The sequence below is a fragment of the Erinaceus europaeus genome, chromosome 5 (assembly GCF_950295315.1).
Source record: "Erinaceus europaeus chromosome 5, mEriEur2.1, whole genome shotgun sequence".
Lineage (NCBI taxonomy): Eukaryota > Metazoa > Chordata > Mammalia > Eulipotyphla > Erinaceidae > Erinaceus > Erinaceus europaeus.
The window spans coordinates 66,755,162-66,776,629 of NC_080166.1; the positions used below are offsets into that span (position 1 = coordinate 66,755,162).

Sequence of the window (21,468 nt, forward strand, 5' to 3'; positions counted from 1 at the left end):
CTTTTTATCTGAAAATACTACTAATAATAATTCACTGCAAGTGGTAGAATCAGGCAGAAATCAAGCCCCCAAGAAGTTCTACTGGCAACAACAACAACAACAACAAATGTTTCCTAGAGTTTATGTATTTTTTTCTTTTAGATAATATAGATGATGTTCTTTTTTAATTTATTTTTTATTTAAGAAAGGAAAAATTAACAAAACCATAGGGTAGGAGATGATGTTCTTAAAGAGCATATGACTTCCAGTAGATTTTCAGTAAGTAGTAGATAAGATTATAACTACTATTTGTTCTTAGAGCCTGTGCTCTCTCTGCTATACCTCCAGAGCAAAGATTGCCATGTATACTATCAATGATGCTTTATTCTGAGGAAGGGTAGACAATAGCTACTTATCAACAAAGACCACACTTCTCTTTGTATGTACAGTCAGTTTAAGTACTTTTCTGCTAAACATCCATCAGAGGTAGGCTGCCCATTTAATCCCATTCGGCACAATTATAGCCACAATTATAAGGCAAAGTATGTGTTGAGCCATGGATTACGACCTAGAAAACACATACAACTTCACTAGGTAGTTTTTATGTGACAGATATTAACTTTGGGGTTCTTGTTAACCCCAAGTAGGCATAGTGACACATTTATCCTGAGTTGAGAATCTTTGTTCTGGAAAGAAACTGACATAATACCAGAAATGTTAGAAAGACAGGAATACTTATCTCATAGTAATGCTTTAGATCTTCTTCGTTAAATATTTATATGGTCATGAATCTAAGAATAAATGACAAATAGGGCAACAACACAGTTATAAAGTAAAGAGCTGTTCATCTTTGAATTCCAGATATTCTTTGCAGTGAAGATATATATGTACATTTCAGACGCATACTTCATTAATGCTGCTGGCAGAAGAACATAAAGAACAAAAGAACAGTCTTTCTTTTTTATGATAATGTAGTTGATAATAATGATGGCAATTATAGTAAAACACTCACTGACACTACCCAGAAAGCCCTATGGTAAATGCCATACCTATACTATCCCATATAATCTTCATTATACCTCCATTGCTAAGATATCATTTTCATTGTCATTTAAAAGGGGAAGGAATTCAATAGATAATTTCAGTAGTCATAGTGTGGTGTCGGTTAATGTACTAGCCTGCAAGAGAAGAACTGAAAAAAAAAAAAAAAAAAAAACCACCACCAGAGATCCTTTGGAACCATTCAGAGAATGACACACTTTATTAGACATGTAAGTCATAGTACTTCTGCATGTATCGTTAGCCTAATGATTGGATATTTCCCTTATCTAGAAAGCACCTGAAGGAAGTAGCATACCAAAAATGAAACTTCCCTCAGGGAGTAGTTTTCCATGCTAGTTTTCCAGACATAGGGGAGCTCGACCTTTACGTGCTGGTGAGAGCTTTACCTGAGGTCTTCCTCGTATGTGTAAATCTTTGTATCCAACATCATAGTTTACAGAAGGTATTACACAACTATGATTTGAATCCAGCATTCTGTGTCTGGGTAATGGCACACCTGGTAGAACAATAAAAAAATGTATCATGGGGTTTATGTAATCTTTTAAAAATAATATAGATGATTTCTTTAAAGAGTATATCATATCTGGTAGGTTTTCAGTAAATGGTAGATACACACACATAACTAGACTTCAAGATCTTGACTCCTAACTGCAGGGGTTAAGCTTAATGAGTGGTGAAGCAGTGCTATAGGTATCTCTCGCTTCCTTGATTTCTCCCTTCTCTCCCAGTTTCTCGGTCTCCATAAGGATAAGTTAAAATTAAAACTCATTTAAAAATGAACCCAGGGGAGTTGGGCTGTAGTGCAGCGGGTTAAGTGCAGGTGGCGCAAAGCACAAGGACCGGCATAAGGATCCTGGTTCGAACCCCGGCTCCCCACCTGCAGGGGAGTCGCTTCACAGGCGGTGAAGCAGGTCTGCAAGTGTCTATCTTTCTCTCCTCCTCTCTGTCTTCCCCTCCTCTCTCCATTTCTCTCTGTCCTATCCAACAACGACAACAACAATAATAACTACAACAATAAAACAACAAGGGCAACAAAAGGGAATAAATAAAATAAATATTAAAAAAAAATGAATCCAGCATTCTGAGTCCACAATGTGTAAGTTTTACAGTTTTTTTTTTTAATTTCCTTATTGGGGAATTAATGTTTTACATTCAACAGTAAATGCAATGGTTTGTACATGCATAACATTTCCCAGTGTTCCATATAACAATACAACCCCCACTAGGTCTTCTGTCATCCTTCTTGGACCTGTATTCCCCCACCCCAGTTTTTTTTTTTTTTTTATTCCCATGAAAAGAAAAAAAAAAAAAGATGCTAGGGGATTTCCCTGTTTCTGTTAAGGTTTTTTTTTTTTTTTTCTCATCAGTAAAATTGAATCTCAGTCCTTTAGTATTTAATGAATAATTGATTACACATTATTTTGAGAGTAGGAAATCAAATAAATTCAGATATTCAAAAATAGACATGGAGATAAATAAATAGTATCTAGTCAGAATAGATGTAGTGACCAGATCTAAAAATAATCTCATATTTGTTAATTAGACTCTTAGGGCTGTTTTTGTCTTTAGAATACCATTCTTTTAAACAAATAAATGCTTGTCTCTTAAATAAGTAAATTTCTATACTGGCCTCACTTAGTATATTCACTGCCTAATAAGAATTGATAAGTCCTTTTTAAAAATCTCTTAGTATCTGCAGCTTTTCCTTGTAAAAATAATAACACTCATTTCTAAAGACTCCACTTCAACAATCCATGAAATTTTGTATGTTGTTTCTTAAAGCATTGTATTTGCTCTGTATTGTTTATATGGATTCTATTTCAACATTATTTTTCTCAGAAGATGGCATTATCCACCATACACCCCCCCACACACACACACCAAAGTCCTCCTCCACCATCACATCTGCCCCTCTACTATCTTCTCCAGAAGTGTAGGATACCTCATTCTCATTCTATTTGTATCTATCCTAAAATCCTATGGCAAACTGAGTGTTTAAATATACTCACTGAATAGAGTGGATAAACAGTGATTGTTCCCATATGACCTGTATACACACACACACACACACACACACACACACACACACACACACACACACATATTTATCATACATTCCAGTAAATGTACCAGCATTTTCAGCAAACTCATTTGACATTTATAAGCTGAGTGGAGCTGCCCAGAGTTTGTTTCAACCAATGCTCCCTATAGCAACCATTACTCTTCTATTTCATGTTTCAACAAAGTTACTATAATAATATTTTTAAAAGTCCTAAGAGCAGAGAATGACTTTTAGTAAGTGTGCTATTTTCCTCAAAGGGAAAAAAATGCAGATAGGATCAAAGTGTTTCAGTGACTTTTAAGTGAAGTGGGAAAATGTAATCCAGCAAGGGGAAAGTCAACTTCATAATAGGATCAGTGAAATGGTGAGAACTTTAAGCCAAAATTTGCACTTCAAGTTACTTTAACAATTAAGTAGTTCTCTGATTGTCTCAACAAATAGATCTGTGCATATCTCATAGTTACCCAAGCAAGCTTGTTCACTAATTTTCCATGCCAAATAAAAAAATGTGTGCTTGTATAGACTACAGATATATTCTGAGTCCCAGTGTAGAGTAATATGATGCTGACTGGGTTACAAATGGTATTGCTCATGTGTTACCATGTTTGAGGGGCCAGGTTCAAGTCCCAGGTCTCCAACTGCAGATGGGAAAGTTCACAAATGGTGAAAGAGTGTTGCAGCTCTCGCTCTCCCTCTCCTTCCCTCCCTCTCTCTCTCTCTCTCTCTCTCTCTCTCTCTCTCCTCTCCTCTCCATTTTTCTCTCTCTTTTCTCCCTATCTCTTTCTCTCTGTCCTATAAGAAAAATGTTCAGCGGGGAAGCAATGACAGAAACCAGATCCTCCATCTTCTGCACCCCATAATGACCCTGAGTCCATACCCCTAGAGGGATGAAAAATAGGAAAGCTATCAGGGGAGGGGATGGGATACAGAGTTCTGGTGGTGGAAATTGTGTGTAGTTGTACACCTTTTATCCTATGGTTTTGGGCAGTGTTTCCTTTTTTATAAATAAAAATTAAAGAAAAGAAAAATATGTTTTTCAGCAAATCATCTGTAACACCCTATGGTGTATATCTTTGTAATTTTCAAATGTTAATAGATGCACATAAAACATTTGTATCTATTATGATGAAAAAAATAAAAGAAAATGTAAAAAGTCAACAGGGAGTGGTAGAATCATTGTACAGGCACTCAAGCCTCAGCAGTAATGCTGGTGGCAAAATAAATAAATGAATAAATGTAAAATCAAATTGTGATTTTTTTTCCCTCAGAATTAATGTAGTTCTACTAGGTCTACTTTTAACCCTTCAAGTTATTTTTTTATTTTAGCAAATTTCTTGATATCAAGTCATCATAATACTGTGTTTTTTTCTCTTTAGAAACATAGAGAATGTTACTGTAGTAATTGTCAAAAAATTACATACATCTATCATATATAGACTAAAAAGGTAGCGATTCCCAAAATATAAAGTTCTACTAATATTAATTCACCTAATGTCTGAAACTATGTCAGTTTTTTTAGGTCTTTAGGTGAGGTGTTTTTAGACAAAATCATGGACATATATACTAGAAGAATCACATTAACAAATCCAACAACTTTTGAACTACTACATGCTATATATACTATATTCTTAGACAAAATTTATCTGTACTGAGCCTAAATAGCATATGTTAACTAAGGTCTACCAACGAAGCTATATGTTTTTGTTTTCAATTAAAATAAGCTATTGCTAATAATTTGAAGAGATTGAGAAGTTATTCTAACTACATGGTCAGAAAGCATACAAAGAAAACTCTAGGGGCAGCCGGGTGGTGGCATACTTGGTTGAGTGTGCATGCTACAATTTGCAAGGACTCAGATTCAAGCCCCTAATCCCTGCCTGCAGGGGGAAAGCTTTACAAGTGGTAAAGCAGTGCTGCAAGTGTCTGTCTGTCTCCCATGTAATCCCCCTTCCCTCTCAATTTCTGGCTGTATGTATCTAACAAATAAAGATAATAAAAGTTCTTTTTTATAAAGAAAATATTGTAAAAAATAATAAAACTCTAATGCTTTCTTTGTCTTTTACTTCATTTTTAAATATATCTGGTAAAATTCGTTTTCCCTGAGTGTTATTGGGTGCATGGGTAGGGGTAAATCAATAATCCATAATCAGTTTTCCATTTACTTCAGCTAAGAGGTTTCATAATTTTAGTATTTCTTAGGATAGATAGTTTTCCCCCACTTAAATGAGCATGGTAACCTCTAGTTCATTGGTTCTTATAAGGAATAAATTATTTAATACTTATAAAAAGTTAATGACAGCACTGGGGTATATAGTAGGTGCTCATTAAGTGTTTTCTTTTTTTTAATATTTATTTTATTTATTTATTCCCTTTTTGTTGCCCTTGTTATTTTATTGTTGTAGTTATTATTGTTGTTGTCGTTGTTGGATAGGACAGAGAGAAATGGAGAGAGGAGGGGAAGACAGAGAGGAGGAGAGAAAGATAGACACCTGCAGACCTGCTTCACCACCTGTGAAGCAACTCCCCTGCAGGTGGGGAGCCGGGGTTCGAACCGGGATCCTTATGCCGGTTCTTGTGCTTTGCGCAACCTGCGCTTAACCGGCTGCGCTACAGCCCGACTCCCAAGTGTTTTCTTATAGTGTTATTCATGTAATCATAGAATTTATTTCAAACATGAGTCTGATAACTATTGGAATTATAAATTTAAGTCAAATTTAAATGAAATCATTCTTATCAACAGCATGCTGAATGTAAAGGACAACTTGTACATTAAGACACATCATATGATATATACATTACTTTACCAATTATTAAGGTATTTTGAATTACTTTGTTTTGGTGCATGGTTATGGAGGAAATGCATTCTGTACAAAGTCATAGTTTTAAGGTTACATATGGTCTGTCAAATAATACTGAGATCTTTTCTTTTTTCTTTTTCTTTTTTTTGCCTCCAGGGTTATTGTTGGACTCAGTGCCTACACTAAGAATCCACTGCTCCTAGAGGCCATTTTTTCCCATTTTTCTTGCCCTTGTTGTTGTTCTTTTTATTGTTGCCATTGTTATTGTTGCTGTTGGATAGGACAGAGAGAAATCAAGAGAGGAGGGGAAACCAGAGAGGGAGAGGGAAAGATAGATACCTGCAGACCTCCTTAACCGCCTGTGAGGCAACCCCCCTGCAGGTACGGAGCCCAGGACTTGAACCTTCATGTGGTCATTGTGTTTTATGTCATGTGCACTTAATTCACTGTGCTACCACTGGCTCCAATATTGAGAGTTCTAATGACTTTTAAATGTGTGCTTGGTTACTTTCCCTAACAATATCTTCGCTTACTTTATACTATTATTATTAGGGAAGCATGCTTTATTCCCTTCATCTTAAAAACCTCTGCTGCTTCTTGCCCTTACCGCTGTTGCTGTTTCCTGTGTGCTATTTGTGGCTTCCACATCGGCTCATCTCTCACTCTTTTTTTTTTTAATTTTATTGATGTAATTATGACTGACAAGTGCATTGGATCAAAGGGGTACAATTCCAACTAATGCCTATATTGCATCCCCAATTCCACATTCCATGCCCTCCATTGGAAGCTTTCCTGTCACTTGTCTTTTTAGGAGTATGGACCCAGGATCATTATAGTGTACAGAAGGCGGAAGGCATCTGGCTTCTGTAATTGTTTCTCCACTGGACATGGGCATTGGCAGGTCGATCCATACTCCTAGCCTGTTTTTATCTTTCACTAGTGGAGCAGGGCTTTGGAAAGGTGGGGTTCCAGGACACATTGATGAGGTCATCTGTCCAGTGAAGTCAGGTTAGTAATCATGGTAGCATCTGCAACTCGGTGGCTGGAAAGAATTAAGATATAAAGCAGAACAAATTGTTTAATAATCAGGAACCTAAAGGTAATAATATAGCAAATGAGAATTGGGGTGTCCATTTTGGAAAAGGCTAGTAGGTCTATTTTAAGTATATTCCAAAGTGCCTATGACTTTACTAATTTTGCCTGAGTCTGACAGTTAATATGCTATGCTGATGACTAAAGGTATTTTCTGGAGAGATGATGTCAGAGTTGGAAACAGGACTGGAGAGCTAGATCAAAGAAGAGAGTAGCTCCCAAATATGGGGAAAGTATATAAATATTGTGAACTGTAAATCCTATCAATTTGATCTGGGGCCCATATTCAGCACAGGAGACTGTGTAACCTCTGCATCCCTGTAGGTCTGAGGTCACATTCTGTGGTCATAGCTAGGAACATTCTGAGTTCCTGGAGGATTGAACAAAAGTGAAGCTCTAGACATTTATCACACTTATTTGGCACTTATTTTTGGAAAAATCTCTTATCACAAATTATTTTCCCCTTAATTTTGATGAGTTGAACAGCCTAGATGAAGATTAAAATCCCCCCCCCCTTTTTTTTTCCTCCTCCAAATTGTGCCCTGATGTTTGTTTTACCTAAATACTCTTTAATGTCTCAGCCTTGGCATCATATCTACTTCCACTAGATTCTTTAAAACAAGGCACCACTTTATGCTTAACTTCTCTGCCCTTTCTTGGAGTATGGCTGCATCTCTAGATTACCAATCCTTTTAAATTTAGATAGAACTGCTTCCTTGTCATGACCATATGGGCAGCACCATATGGTCATCTGTAGCACATCTAATTCTTGTCTTAACTGGGACAATCTACTGTTCTGCCTGTGTAACTTGTTTTAGTAAATAGGATGCCATTTCCTCAAACTAGATAAGTTAGACAACCCTTCCTTCATTTTCCTCTACAAATAAGTCAAAAAGCCAGGCAGAGGAGAGAGTATAATCGTTATGCAAACAGAGTCTCATGCCTGACACTCAAAAGTCCCAGGTTTAATCCTTTTCACCACCATAAAACAGAGCTGAGCAGTGCTCTGGAAAATAAAGTAAAAATAGAGTAAAAAATAAACAAGTCAAAAACCTTAGTTCCTTCTGCCTAAAACACATCTGATTGATTTATATGTTTATGTATACAATTATGTGCAAGTTATTGAATATGCCACCTCACCTAGCATGCACCCACCTACCACTTTTTACTGTGTATTTCAGTTAAAGGGTTATGACTTCCTCTGTCTGCCCTACCTATTTTGTATTCACGTCTGGTACAATCTACACTAGTGTATGCTTGCACATGCAAGTGGTATGTGGAGTATGTGTTTTGACTGCTGCTTGGGTTTTCTTTGATGATGCAGATATGATTATCACAAGTAAAACATTCCATGAATTTTCAGTTGTCCTTCAAAGTAGCCCAGATACTTAATGGAGCTTATAAGGTGATCTGAGCCTTGACCTCTGTCACCCCACTATTTTAGTTTGGAGCCCTTGAGTCTCTTTTCTTTCTTAACCTGAGGGCCTATATTTCTCCTGATAAAATCACCTCTTCTTTCTCTCCATAACCCCTACTAAAAGGAGTAACCTCTAATCTTACTTCTAAGTCACTTGTTTTCAGAGTACCCTCTCCTACTGAATTCTTTTCTGAATATATATATTTATATGTGTAAGTGTGCATATATCTATGCGTGTGTATAAAATGTATTAATCTCTATTACTTCTGCTCTTTTTTTTTCTTTTCTTTTTTTAAACCAGAGCACAGCTCAGCTCTGGTTCATGGTGGTGCAGGGGATTGAACCTGGGACTTTGGAGCCTCAGGCATGAGAGCCTCTTTGCATAACCATTTGGCTATATACCACCTATTACTCATTGTTCTCCCCTAACTTCTATTAGTACCACATGAATTTTGGGGAATTTAATGTGGGGTCAGATATATGATAGATTAACTCCAGCCATATCACTTCTAGCTGTGCGGTTTTGTGTGCCACTTGATTTATGTCTTTTATTTCTCCCATCTATAAGATATGGAATATCATACTGGTCTTGCTTGAATGCAGTAAGTTTTAATAATATCATGTAATATTTAATAAAGTGCCTCTAGCACTTAAATAGCACTGCATAAGTAAGTTATTATCCAGATACTTCTCAGCATAAGTTATTCAACTAGTCAATTCTCCTCATTGTACAATTTTACCCTTTCTGCCTATATGCATGTGCCTTATCAAATAAACTGATACTGTAATATGTATTAGAAAGAGAGGGCCACTGATGTAGTTCACTGGGGTAGTATCTTTCTTTGCCTGGTAGACAAGCCAGTATTGAGCTTGGCCACTACTGCACTGAAGGAAGCCATGGTCTCTGGTTCTATCTCTCCCATCTCAGATTCTGTCTAAAATTAAAAAAAAAAAAGAAAGAAAGAAAGAAAGAGACATTGCTAGGAAAATGGTTTTTTGTGTGATGATTTAGCAAATAATGACCAGTTTCCCCGAAGTTTTTATTATGGTTTTTTTCTAGTTTTAGTGGATATCATAAAATTTTAGCCTTAATTACCACAAAACTTTCCTCTAAATCATGAGGACTCAAATGCCAAGGAACTAGAAGGACTAAGAAAGTGAGCAGCCAATGGTAATTTCAAACTAGTATACTAGGTCTACTTTGCCATCTGAGGTTTGAGACTGGCCCCCACCAAGCTAGAGGAGTCTTTGTTACTACAGTTTCTTTCTGTCTCTGTTTCACTCCATCCTCTGTCTAAAAAGGCAAGACCAGGATAGTGAAATCCCAGAAACAACAATAAAAAGCCAAATGTCATGTTCATCCCCTTTCCCAGTGCCTCCTGTCAACAAATATGATTTAAGTCAAGAGCTGTGAGAGTTAGGTATTCTCATGGTGATGTCAGTCTGGGAGGCGGTTACTTGGGACCCAAAATGTTTAAGAAAACTTGACAGATTATCCACTTTTATTTGTGCTCTGAGCAGGGTCTGATTCCTAGTATGCCTGCATCTTCTTTTGTGATCATTAATACAATTGAGAAGCCAAGTGGAGGAATAAGATTACTAATCCTCTGAAGATCCATAGCTATTGTTTGTTGAGCTTTTAGTTGTATTTTTATTACTAACTCTTGACATATTTGTATATGCTGAAGATTTCAATTAAAATAGACAGCAGGGTGATATTGTATCAATACACATTGTTTTGTATCTAGGGAAAAGACGCAAGATGAAATATGAAAATTGAGAGAATGTAAATGCTCTAAGATATTCTGTGAAACATTACCTTCCTGCTTGTCAGACAGACAGGATTTTTAGAGCAGAGAATTTGCTGGCTTAAAGAAGACAACTTGCCAGTTTCATTAATTTTATATTGTGTGCTAGGCAGAGTCACTCTTCCAGTCATTAAAGTACCAGTCCTAAGCTTGCCTTAAGTTTGAGCTAAATGACAGGTTATTTTGGAAGTGCTTTGTGCAATGACTGTAGGTAAGTGGGCTTGTGGTAACTTCACTGTGAACTGGGTTCTGCTCTCTTTTTTTTTTTCATTCGTGCTTAGGTTTAATTTTTACAAGCTTCCAAGAGCATAATTATTAGTGATTCTTATATAGCCAGTGGAGATCACAATGAAAGAGAATCCTTTATAGAAAAGTGGCGCATTTGCAAATATAAGCTAAAGGACTAATTTGGTAGGAACTGAGTAACTGTATTCATTGATTATGGTAACATTGTGGGGTTTTGTCCTATCTGCTTTGGTGTGTATGAAAAGTTCATACAGTTTCAATTCAAAGTACAATGAGTTACTTAAGTATTATCTAAAAAACAATTATTAATAAATAATACCTGATCATTGGCAATCTCTGGCCAGTAAAATTAGGATGGGAAATCCATCTGCAAAGAGCAACTCTCTAGAGAAGAAAATAGTATGTTTTCATTTTTAAGACCTGAGTATTTCATTATTTTCTGTCATACTGGGTACTACACTATCTACCTGGAATTCAGAAGAACCTGCAGGAAATCTTGTGACAAACATTTAAGGTCAACTAGATAACATTTTCATTCTCTGTGATTCCCTCTGAATTTGCTATTGTTCATTCTGAATTCGTTGTTCTCTAAAGGCAAGAAGCAGAACAAACATTAACTGTTGGATATCTTGTCTTGCTGTCTATCTTCAGAATTTTTTGGCTGCATGCAGTTCTTCAGAGTCTGGTAGAAAATAATATTTACGTTTGTATATTTTGTGTTTTTACTGAACATATCACTTTTCTACAGACTCATTAAATTTCTTAAGATTCTAATGTACAAGAGTTTCCCAAATTGGCAGTTATTTTGTAGATAAGATAAATAATCTCCTTTGTTTGAAAAATTAACCCTGAAATAAGAGGATATTCATAGAGCTACCAGTAAGTGCTTAGTGCTTTGTTTTAAAAGCACATGGCTTCTTTATAGTAATCTATGGGCAAAAATTCCTACAAAATGTGTTAATAAGTTACTGATATATATATATATATATATATATATATATATATATATATATACACACACACACATATATATATATACATTGGGCTTCTGATTCACCAACTGTGAGGAGAGAAACTATAATAATCTGCCCCTTGAGAAAATTCTGCTCATTGCTAGGAAGAATATGATTGCTTTTCCATAATGCTTGGGATCTCTTTTGTTCCTGTTGCATAGATGTACGAGTTGGGAACACAGTGTACAACTAGATTTTTCACAATTACAGCTATCTACTATTACCAGCATTAATCCTTACTATATGCCAGTAAAATAGTCCATCAGTAATAAATAATTGTACGTAATAATAATATAATAATAAGCAGTTATTGGTAATAATGATAATAAGCAGTGATTGGTCCATTAAGTGATTAGTTTCATATCTTCAAATATTATTTTCCATTCATGCACAAATTTTAATAATCACAAAAAAGTACTCAATAAAGCTACATTACAATAACAAAGAAATATAGAATAAGAAAAACTAATGGTTAAGGAAAATTCAGACCATTTTGAGTGTTAGGCTATTAGAAATATCTAACTACAATTCAGTTTCATCTAAAGAGTGATTGAAGTTTTAGGAGTGACTAGAAATGTGGTCTTGAAGTACCTGCCACGACTGCAGGTATTTCAATATTATAATGTCTTTTTTTCTCTTTCTTTCTTTCATTTTTTCCTCATGGGGCTCAATGTCTGTACTAGGAATCCACTTATCTTGGAGGCTATTTTATCTACTTTTTTTTTATTGAATAGGAAGAGAGAAATTGAGAGAGAAATACATCTGCAGACCTTCTTCATGGTGTGTGAAGCGGCACTGGGATCCTTGCGCTGATCCTTGTGCTTTGTACTATGTATGCTTAACCTGACGCGCCACCTTCCGACCCCCTGTTGTAATGTCTTTCAGTGGTTTTACTTATAAATCAAACCACAAAGCCACAAATGGCCCTGGTATATGCCTGGCAGTATAGACAATCCAGGCAGTAGATTCAATTAAAGAGACATGATATGAACACCTACAGTGTGCAAAATCTTTTTGTGTCCCTGAGCAAGAAACATCTCTGAGTAGAGCAAAGGGACTGCTTGTGAGCTGCTCACAATCTAGGAGTGGTCCAGGCTTTATCAAGCATGGAATTAAAGCCAAATAGCTTTGGGAAACTTCATTCAGCGCACATTTGTTCTGTCCTCCACCACTCATTTTCTGTTATCTTTGTCTACCCATGTAGTCTGATTTCTTTCTTTTGGCCTCCTTCCTCTGAGACTGAGAATATACATCTGCGTGGGAGTGAATGCCCTGAGTCTCTGCACAAGTACATGAAAACAAACAGAAGGGACAGGCAGCATGCTACACTGTTAGAAACAAGGCCTTATTCCCCTTTGCGCCTACTAGTGTCACTGCAGGCCCTGAGCATATGGGCAAGGGCTTGTCTTCAGAGACACTTATGGCTCATCTATAAAATTTACTGTACCTTCCTGGAAAAAAATGCAGTGTTTTCAAGCCTCTTGGGAGAGGGATGGATTTATAAAAAGAGGGAAATACACCCAGTCAAGCTATTAAACCCCAGATTCCTTGGCATTTCCTCTCACTAGAATATGAATGTGAACAAAAAGGTTGGGCAATGTGATGAGAAAGTGTTTGAGTCCTTTTTGAAATAAACTACTCATCAGGATCTCCTTTAGGATTGAATTTTACTATATGTAGCTTTGGAATTATATATATAATATTTATATTTATAATTATATATATGAGTCCAAAGCTACATATAGTAAAATATTATATATATATATATATATATAATTTTGAAGTATTTATTTATAAAATGGAAACACTGACAAGACCATAGTATAAGAGGGGTACAATTCCACACAGGAGTTCCACTGGAACTCCACATTCCATTCCCTCCCCTGATAGCTTTCCTATTCTTTATCCCTCTGGGAATATGGACCCAGAATTATTATGAGGTACAGAAGGTGGGAGGTCTGGCTTCTGTAATTGTTTCCCTGCTGAACATGGGCTTTGACAGGTCGATCCATACTCCCAGCCTGTCTCTTCTTTCCCGTAGTGGGGCAGGAATCTGGGGAGGGGAATAATATATCTTTCTAATTATATTTTTTTGGCCACCAGGGTTCTGACATGGGTTTGGTGTCATCACTACTCCACCATTTCTGACTGTCATTTCCTTCTGATGGAGAGTGAGAGACAATGATAGGAAGAGAGAGGGAGAAAGAAGTAGAACAGGAGCTATGTCTATACTCCTGTTCTGTGGCTCCTGAAGTAGGTGGCAATGCCTTAACCATATGTGTGCTGCAGGCTGAAGCCTCTTCCGTACTTGTCAAGGAGAGTGCTAACCTTCTTTCCTTTCATACAACACTCCATCACTCCTGAAGATTTCCACACTGCCGATGAGGACTGGGACCTTGAACGTGTGACTAGTGCATGGTAACACCTTCAGGGAGACCACTTCATGAGCAGTGAGGCAGGTATGCAGGTGTCTCTCTTTCTCTTCCTCTATCTTCCTGTCCTATATAATAAAAATTAGGGGAAAAATGGCCACAGAGAGAGGTGGATTCGTAGTACTGTCACCAAGCCCCAGCAATAACCCTGGTGGGAATAAAAACAAGATACTAGTAATTAAAGAAAAAAAAGGACTTCTCTTCATATAACAACTTGTGGTACTGTAACAAGAAGTCACATGACAAAATTGTGAACCCGAATTGATAGACAGCAAGGGTAGGAAAGAAATAGAAAACTGAGAATGAAGACCTTCTGGATGTCAGTTTCCAATGAGCAGAAGGACTCTTTTGTATGTAACTATATATTTTGCATAGATTAACCTTTAAAGTGAAGTGTGATTTATTTATGTACATATATATATGAAATAAAAATGCCACTTTTTTCTATTGCAGATGTCATTTTGGTTAGATTTATAATTAGAAATACATAATTTGGATATTTAGAAAGTGTTTTTCTTTTTAGTGGGGGGAGGGAGGGTTCAGAGAGGGAAGAGAATGGCAAATGCTCTTCAGCAGGTGCTGATTACAATTAAACTCAAACATTTCATCCCAGTGAGCACAATCACCTTTTAGGGGAAAGACAATAAGAGTGAGTGTAGGAAACCTGGATTCAATTTGGCATAGGCACTATTTCTGTAACCACAAGGAGATAATTGTCTGGTGTGAATTAACCCCTACTCAGTCTCTATTGGCATTTTCTCTTTGCCTACTAAGTCATATGCTGACTGTGCAGATGTAATGATAAAACCATGTATTTTTTTTTTTATATTTAGTAGAACATCTTGAATCTTGCTGTTTCTCTTAGGTGACAGAAACTATTGTTTGATTTGCTTCTTAGATGCCTAGCAAGGTTGAATAAGTTGTACTGACCTTTCATCTTCCTTGATTCTCAATTGTTTAGGTTTTTACGGTGCCAAATAAAAATAAGATCACATTTTCTACTATTCAGTGTATTAGGATAAGTAAAATATCCTTTATTCTAGTCTATATTGTCCTTATACTACATTATAGTAACGTCTTTTGGTAGACGGTCCTAAGTTATCTTAGACCACTGGCATTTTTAATTATATGTTTATACCTAGTCACCCAGACGGTGAACTCAGAACATTCCCTCAATAGACTCCTTTTGCGTCATTCATTTTCACTTTTCTCTTCAATCATTATAACACCCCCAGTATGTTCAGAACATCAGATTTTTTTTTTCTTTTTTTAAATTTTACTTATAAAAAAGAAACATTGACAAAACCATAGGATAAGAGGGGTACAAATCCACACAGTTCCCACCACCGGAACTCCGTATCCACCCCCTCCCCTGATAGCTTTCCTATTCTTTATCCCTCTGGGAGTATGGACCCAGGGTCATTGTGGGATGCAGAAGGTGGAAGGTCTGGCTTCTGTAATTGCTTCCCTGCTGAACATGGGCATTGACAGGTCAATGTATACTCCCAGCCTGCCTCTCTCTTTCCCTTTAAAGAAAGAAAAAAACAAAACAAAACTAGTATAGCCACAGGCCCTTTGGAATATAACTAAAATAGCCCTACTATCTATCTACAAAATGGAGGGCCCCCAGCTCTTCATTTGCACTATTCCAGCCTTTATTTAGGTTCATGACTAGTCAACAATTTGGTTGGCTTTATATGTTAACTCTCTTTTCAGCCACCACATTCCAGATGCTAGCATGATGCCAACTAGAGTTCCCAGAACATCAGAATATTTCAGTTCCTTGAGACACTAGAATCATAACAAAGTCACTAAACAGATCAAAATAGTAATCCTTGTATTGATCCTTGTAAAATCACCTTTGTGCTTGTTAAAGAAAACTCTGCATTTTATGGTGTTTGTGACACACTATTAATATATTACTAATCCATATCAGAAAACAATAGTGCTTGGTTTGCTTGTTTCTATCTGTTAATCTGAAAAAAAAAAAAAAAAAAACCACCTGGAAGAGGAAGCTAATTGTTGATGTACCTGGTTAAATGCACTCATTTTCATGCACAAGGACCTGGTTCTATCCCCCAGTCCCACTTGTTAGGAGGGAAGCTCCACAAGTGGTGAAGCAATGCTGCAGGTGTCTCTCTCTCTCTGTCTTTCTCTCCCCTTCTATCCTTCTTTCCTATCAATTTCCCTCTATTATATCAAATAAAATAAAGTTGAAAATTAAATAACAATAACAAAACACTTTGAGGTATTTTCTTAAATAGTCAGAGGATCTATCTTAAAGTCAAGTGTAAAATCCTTTATCAGACCCCAGTGTGGGCTAATTGTTAAAGTATAATGTTGGCAACATTAGTATATCTGCTAATGAATTTCACATGGCCAACAGGGTATATTATCTTATATCTTTTAATAGTGATATACTTAGGAGGGTTATTATTTTATTGTTATTAATTTATTTATAAAATAAAAAAATATTGACAAGACTATAGGATAAGAGCTGTACAATTTCACACAATTCCCAGCACCAGAGTTCTGTATTACATCCCCTCCCTTGAAAGCTTTCCTATCCTTTATCCCTCTGGGAGTATGGAACCAGGATCATTATGGGGTACAGAAGGTGGAAGGTCTGGCTTCTATAATTGCTTCCCCACTGTACATGGACATTGCAGGTTGATCCATACTCCAATTGTGTCTCTCTCTTTCTCTAATGGGGCAGGGCTTTAAAGAAGTGTGGTTCCAGGGTACATTGGTGAGGATCCTCTGTCTGGAGAAGTCAGGTTGGCATCATGGTAGCATCTGCAACTTGGTGGCTGAAAAGTATTAAGATATAAAGCAGAACAAATTGTTTAATAGTCAGGAACCATTCTTTTTCTTTCTTTTTTTTAAAATTAATTTATTTATCCCCTTTTGTTGTCCTTGTTTTTTTTTAATTGTTGTAGTTATTATTGATGTCGTCATTGTTGGATAGGACAGAGAGAAATGGAGAGAGGAGGGGAAGACAGAGAGGAGGAGAGAAAGAGAGAGACACCTGCAGACCTGCTTCACCGCCTGTGAAGCGACTCCCCTGCAGGTGAGGAGCCGGGGCTCGAACCAGGACCCTTATGCCAGTCCTTGTGCTTTGCACCACATGCGCTTAACCCGCTGCTGCCCGACTCCCAATCAGGAACCATTCTTAACATATTATAGTTGTATAAATAATAGCCTGAGATACTGGCCAAGGATGAAATTATAATCTGTCTAGATACCATCTTCTACTAGTTTAAACTATGTTTGAATTGTTTGAGTTGATATTGAGGGTAGACATAATGAATTATATTTAGTTTAATGTCCTCTTTGTTCTTTTTATTCTTGGAACATTAAAATATCTCCAGTACCTTCAAAAGGAAGAGAGAGGGAATAATCAGGGGGAAAAAGGATACAAAATAAAGAGAAAATAAAAACAAAATAACAACGAAGAAAAAGTCAAAAGAGCATAATAACTAGAATTTGAAGAAATGTTTCTTCCTCCCATGATCTGGACTGACAAAAAATGAGGTGAAAGATTTAATTCTTTTGAAAAATAACAGACATCTCATTATATTTAATTAAATTTCAATTAAAATTACAATGGTATTATAAGTATGATGGAAAGTAGATTCTCTCAATGGTATTCCTACCCAGATCTTTGATGAAGCTCTCCTGCCTATTATAAAGCTCAATAATCTCATTCTGTCTTCTCAATTCCTGTATACTTTGAATGTCTCAATCTTTCCCTGTAATTTGTGAATTCCCAAAGGCTGGCATTTCTGTTATCTGCACAATTTCTGTCTCCTCTATTTGCACAGACAATCTCTATTTTACTCTCTGTCCAGAAGGATAACAGAATCAGCTTTTCCAGTTTTATTTTCATTTAAAATAAACCACCCACAGTAAACATTTCATATTTTAGTAGCTTTGCTGAGGAATTGAGAGGAAATACTCTTAGGTTTCTTTTTCTCCAGTTCTTTATTCTTATTTCATTGAGAGCACTTTCTCCTTCTTATTTGAAGTCCTGATACAAACTGACATCCATTCCCTTCAGGGATTTCCCCCACCACCTCTATGAATTTGTTCATTTCCTTTAATTATTAATGTTCAGTAAGATTTAGTCAGTTTTTTCCTACCTCTGAACTATAGTGTAAAGTCAGCAGCCTTTCGAAGATCCTGCATTTATTTTAACATCTGCCATTTCTCTTATGATACACCAATGAAATAATTAGACTTGTTTTAAAAGGAATGGCCTGGAGCATGCTTGGGGCGTATTTCTCAAGGGACCAAAGTAATGACTGAGTTACCACACTTGGTACGTGTGTGCGCATACATTACACAACAGACCCAGACTGTCATACATGTAGATAACACAATGAATACTTTTGAGAAGCACTAAGTACCCCATGTGGAATTGGCATTTTGGGTATTGTTTGATAGTGATACAAAGTGTGATGTGAATTTTGATTTCTCCCTTATAGTCACGTTAGCAATGGAATAAAGTTATAAAAGTGTATTGCACAAGGAAACAGTACTTTAGACATTTCTTTCTTGAAATAGTCATGCATTCTTCTAAATTTTTGTTCCCTATTTGAGCACACATACAGGATAAAGCAGTTACAGTAACTAACCCAATTTCTCTCTTGATCTTTGTGGATATTTCCTATTTTTTTATCTAATGAATGTTCAGGTTTCTCACTCCAAGGCTAGAACTATGCTGAAATAGGTTAATTTTGTTCATATTATTTCTCTTCCCCTAGAGCAGGTGTGTATAGACCTAGGCTCGTTGGAGTAATTTGATAAGTTTGCAGTGGCTTGCTTGAGGTTTTCATGAATTTAAAACAGAGTATATGTCAGTGTAACTCTTCTATAAGACACCAACAGGCTTATATGACTCTTTTACTGTGAGTCATTTGATAACTGTAAATGTTAGAACATCTGTGGTAAAGCAACAGACTACGATACTATCAAGGAACTGCTCATTGATGGCAATTTTACATCACTAGATCAGCATTCCACCGGCTTTAAATTTATATGTGTGTCCAGGCCAGCTGGTGGTGCCCCTGGTTGTACACACAGCTTACAATGCACAAAGACCTGGGTTTGAGCCCCCAATCTCTGCCTGCATGGGAGAAGCTTCACAAGTGATGAAACAGTGCTACAAGTGTTTCTCTGCCTCTCGTCCCTTCCCTCTCAATTTCTTTCTGCCTCTATTCAACATAAATAAATAAAGTTTAAAATATATATATATATATATATATGTGTTAGACCAGCCAATACTTTGCACTCTAAACCATTTCTTTCCTTAAAAAAAAAAAAAAAGGCTGGATATTTTCTCATTACAATTCTAGCTGTTAAATGGTATTAATTCCAAAGTTCCCTAAGTCCTTTAATTTTTTTTTATCCTTTATTTGATAGGACAAATTGAAACTGAGGGGAAGGGGAAACTAGAGAGGGAGAGGATCAGAGACACCTGCAGCCATTGCCTCACTATTTATTATTATTATTATTACTTTTTAAAAATTTTTATTTTATTTATTTTTTCCCTTTTGTTGCCCTTGTTGTTTTTAATTGTTGTAGTTATTATTGTTATCATTGTTGTTGGATAGGACAGAGAGAAATGGAGAGAGGGAGGGGGAGACAGAGAGGAGGAGAGAAAGATAGACACCTGCAGACCTGCTTCACCGCCTGTGAAGCGACTCCCCTGCAGGTGGGGAGCCTGGGTTCGAACCTGGATCCTTATGCCGGTCTTTGTGCTTTGCGCCACCTGCGCTTAACCCGCTGCGCTACAGCCCGACTCCCTATTGCCTCACTATTAATCAAGCTTCTCCCCTATAGGTAGGGACCAGGGGCTTGAACCCAGACCCTTGTTCATGGGAACATGTGTGCTCAATTGGGTGTGCCACCCCCTCCCCAACCAGCCCCATCCTTTAACCTAATCCCATTATTTCCAAAGAACTACTTCCTGTATGTTTAATCTCTATGGTTGGAGCCACCTTGTCCCTGAAAAGAAATCATTGTTGTTGTATTTTTTTTTAATTCCACTTCTCCCTGTGATCACTGAGATTCATTGAGTTATACTTCTGCATTTCCCTACAATCAACCAGTTCTTCTTTCAATTGGTTTCCTGCAATCCTTAATCATCTTTTAAATGGGTTGTGGCATCAGATAGCACTCACTCTCAGTCTGACATTTCTTCCCCCCAACAATCCAATTTCCAAATAACTTCCAGGAAGAACATTCAAAACAAAAATTTGGCATGTCATCTTCCTGTTTAAAATCTGCAAGCAATTTCCTATCCCCTGAGGATAAAGTCTCGAGTCCTTTGCATGACATTTAACAGATGCTTTTCCCCCCTTTTCCCTTTAGTACACTGCCTATGAATTTCAATATGAATCCCATGTTCAAATTATATGAAGTTTACTATAATTCTCTTTATAGGCTTTTGTTTTACAGATTGATGGTTTTTTAAAATTTACTCTCCTCTATGTAGTAATTTATAATATCAGTATATGAAGAAGACATTTTTTGTACTCAAATTGTCAGAGATTACGTTTTATTTATATTTATTTATTTATTTATTTATTTATTTATTTATTGCCTCCAGGGTTATTGCTGGGGCTCGATGCCAGCACCACAAACCCACTGCTACTGGAGGCTATTTTTTCCCCTTTTGTTGCCCTTGTTTTATTGTTGTTGTGGTTATTATTGTTGATGTTGGATAGGACAGAGATAAAATTGGAGAGGCTGGGAAGACAGAGAGGGGGAGAGAGAGAAAGACAGACACCTGCAGACCTGCTTCACCGCTTGTGAAGTGCCTCCCCCGCCCCCCTGCAGGTGAGGAGTCAGGGGCTTTAATCCGGATCCTTAAGCCAGTCCCTGCCCTTTGTGCCACCTGCACTAACCCTCTGCACAACACCTCCAGACCCCCTTTATTAGAGTTTTTACCCTAGTACTCATTAGGATGTATTAGGTCTATCTTCACAGAGCCCTCACAGTGCCACCACACACCTTTAATAGAACAGAACAAGGGAACTTGTAATTCATTTGTTTTCTTGTCTGCTATTCTAACCCATACACTCTTAGAGCTAAGTGCCATTTGTCATTGTATTTCTGATATTCTCATTGTGCCTGGTACATAGTAGACAGGCGATGTTTGTTTTCAAATGAATAGTAAAGAGAATTGCTGATCTAAAGCATATCTGTATATGATGCCATGCCCAGCTAGTCAAAATAAAAGACTCTATAGAGTTGTATTGTTTGCAATGACCCTGTGCCAGCATGTGACTGTTTTTAAATATTTTGGCCATTTGCTTTGTTTTTCACTTAAATACTGAGAATGTGTTGTAGCAATTTTCTACATTGAAATGTATACAGTAACAGGAGATAACCTTTTATTCAGTTTATTTTAAAAATATTTTATTATCTTTATTTATTTAATTAAGAGGGTAGGGGAGATAGAGAAGGACAGAGAAAGAGAGACACCTGCAGATCTGCTTCACCACTTGTGAGGCTTTCCCCCTGCAGGTGGGGACTGGGGGTTCGAACCTGGG

At 36.8% G+C, this 21,468-nt stretch overlaps 1 protein-coding gene and 1 pseudogene across 4 annotated transcripts in view; one reads left to right on the forward strand and one right to left on the reverse strand.

Moving 5' to 3' along the window:
* PCDH9 (protocadherin 9) overlaps positions 1 to 21,468 on the forward strand; it is a 1,042,490-nt gene that overhangs the window by 223,430 nt on the left and 797,592 nt on the right. The window lies entirely within an intron of this gene.
* On the reverse strand, positions 13,678 to 13,827 carry LOC132538882 (U6atac minor spliceosomal RNA; annotated as a pseudogene).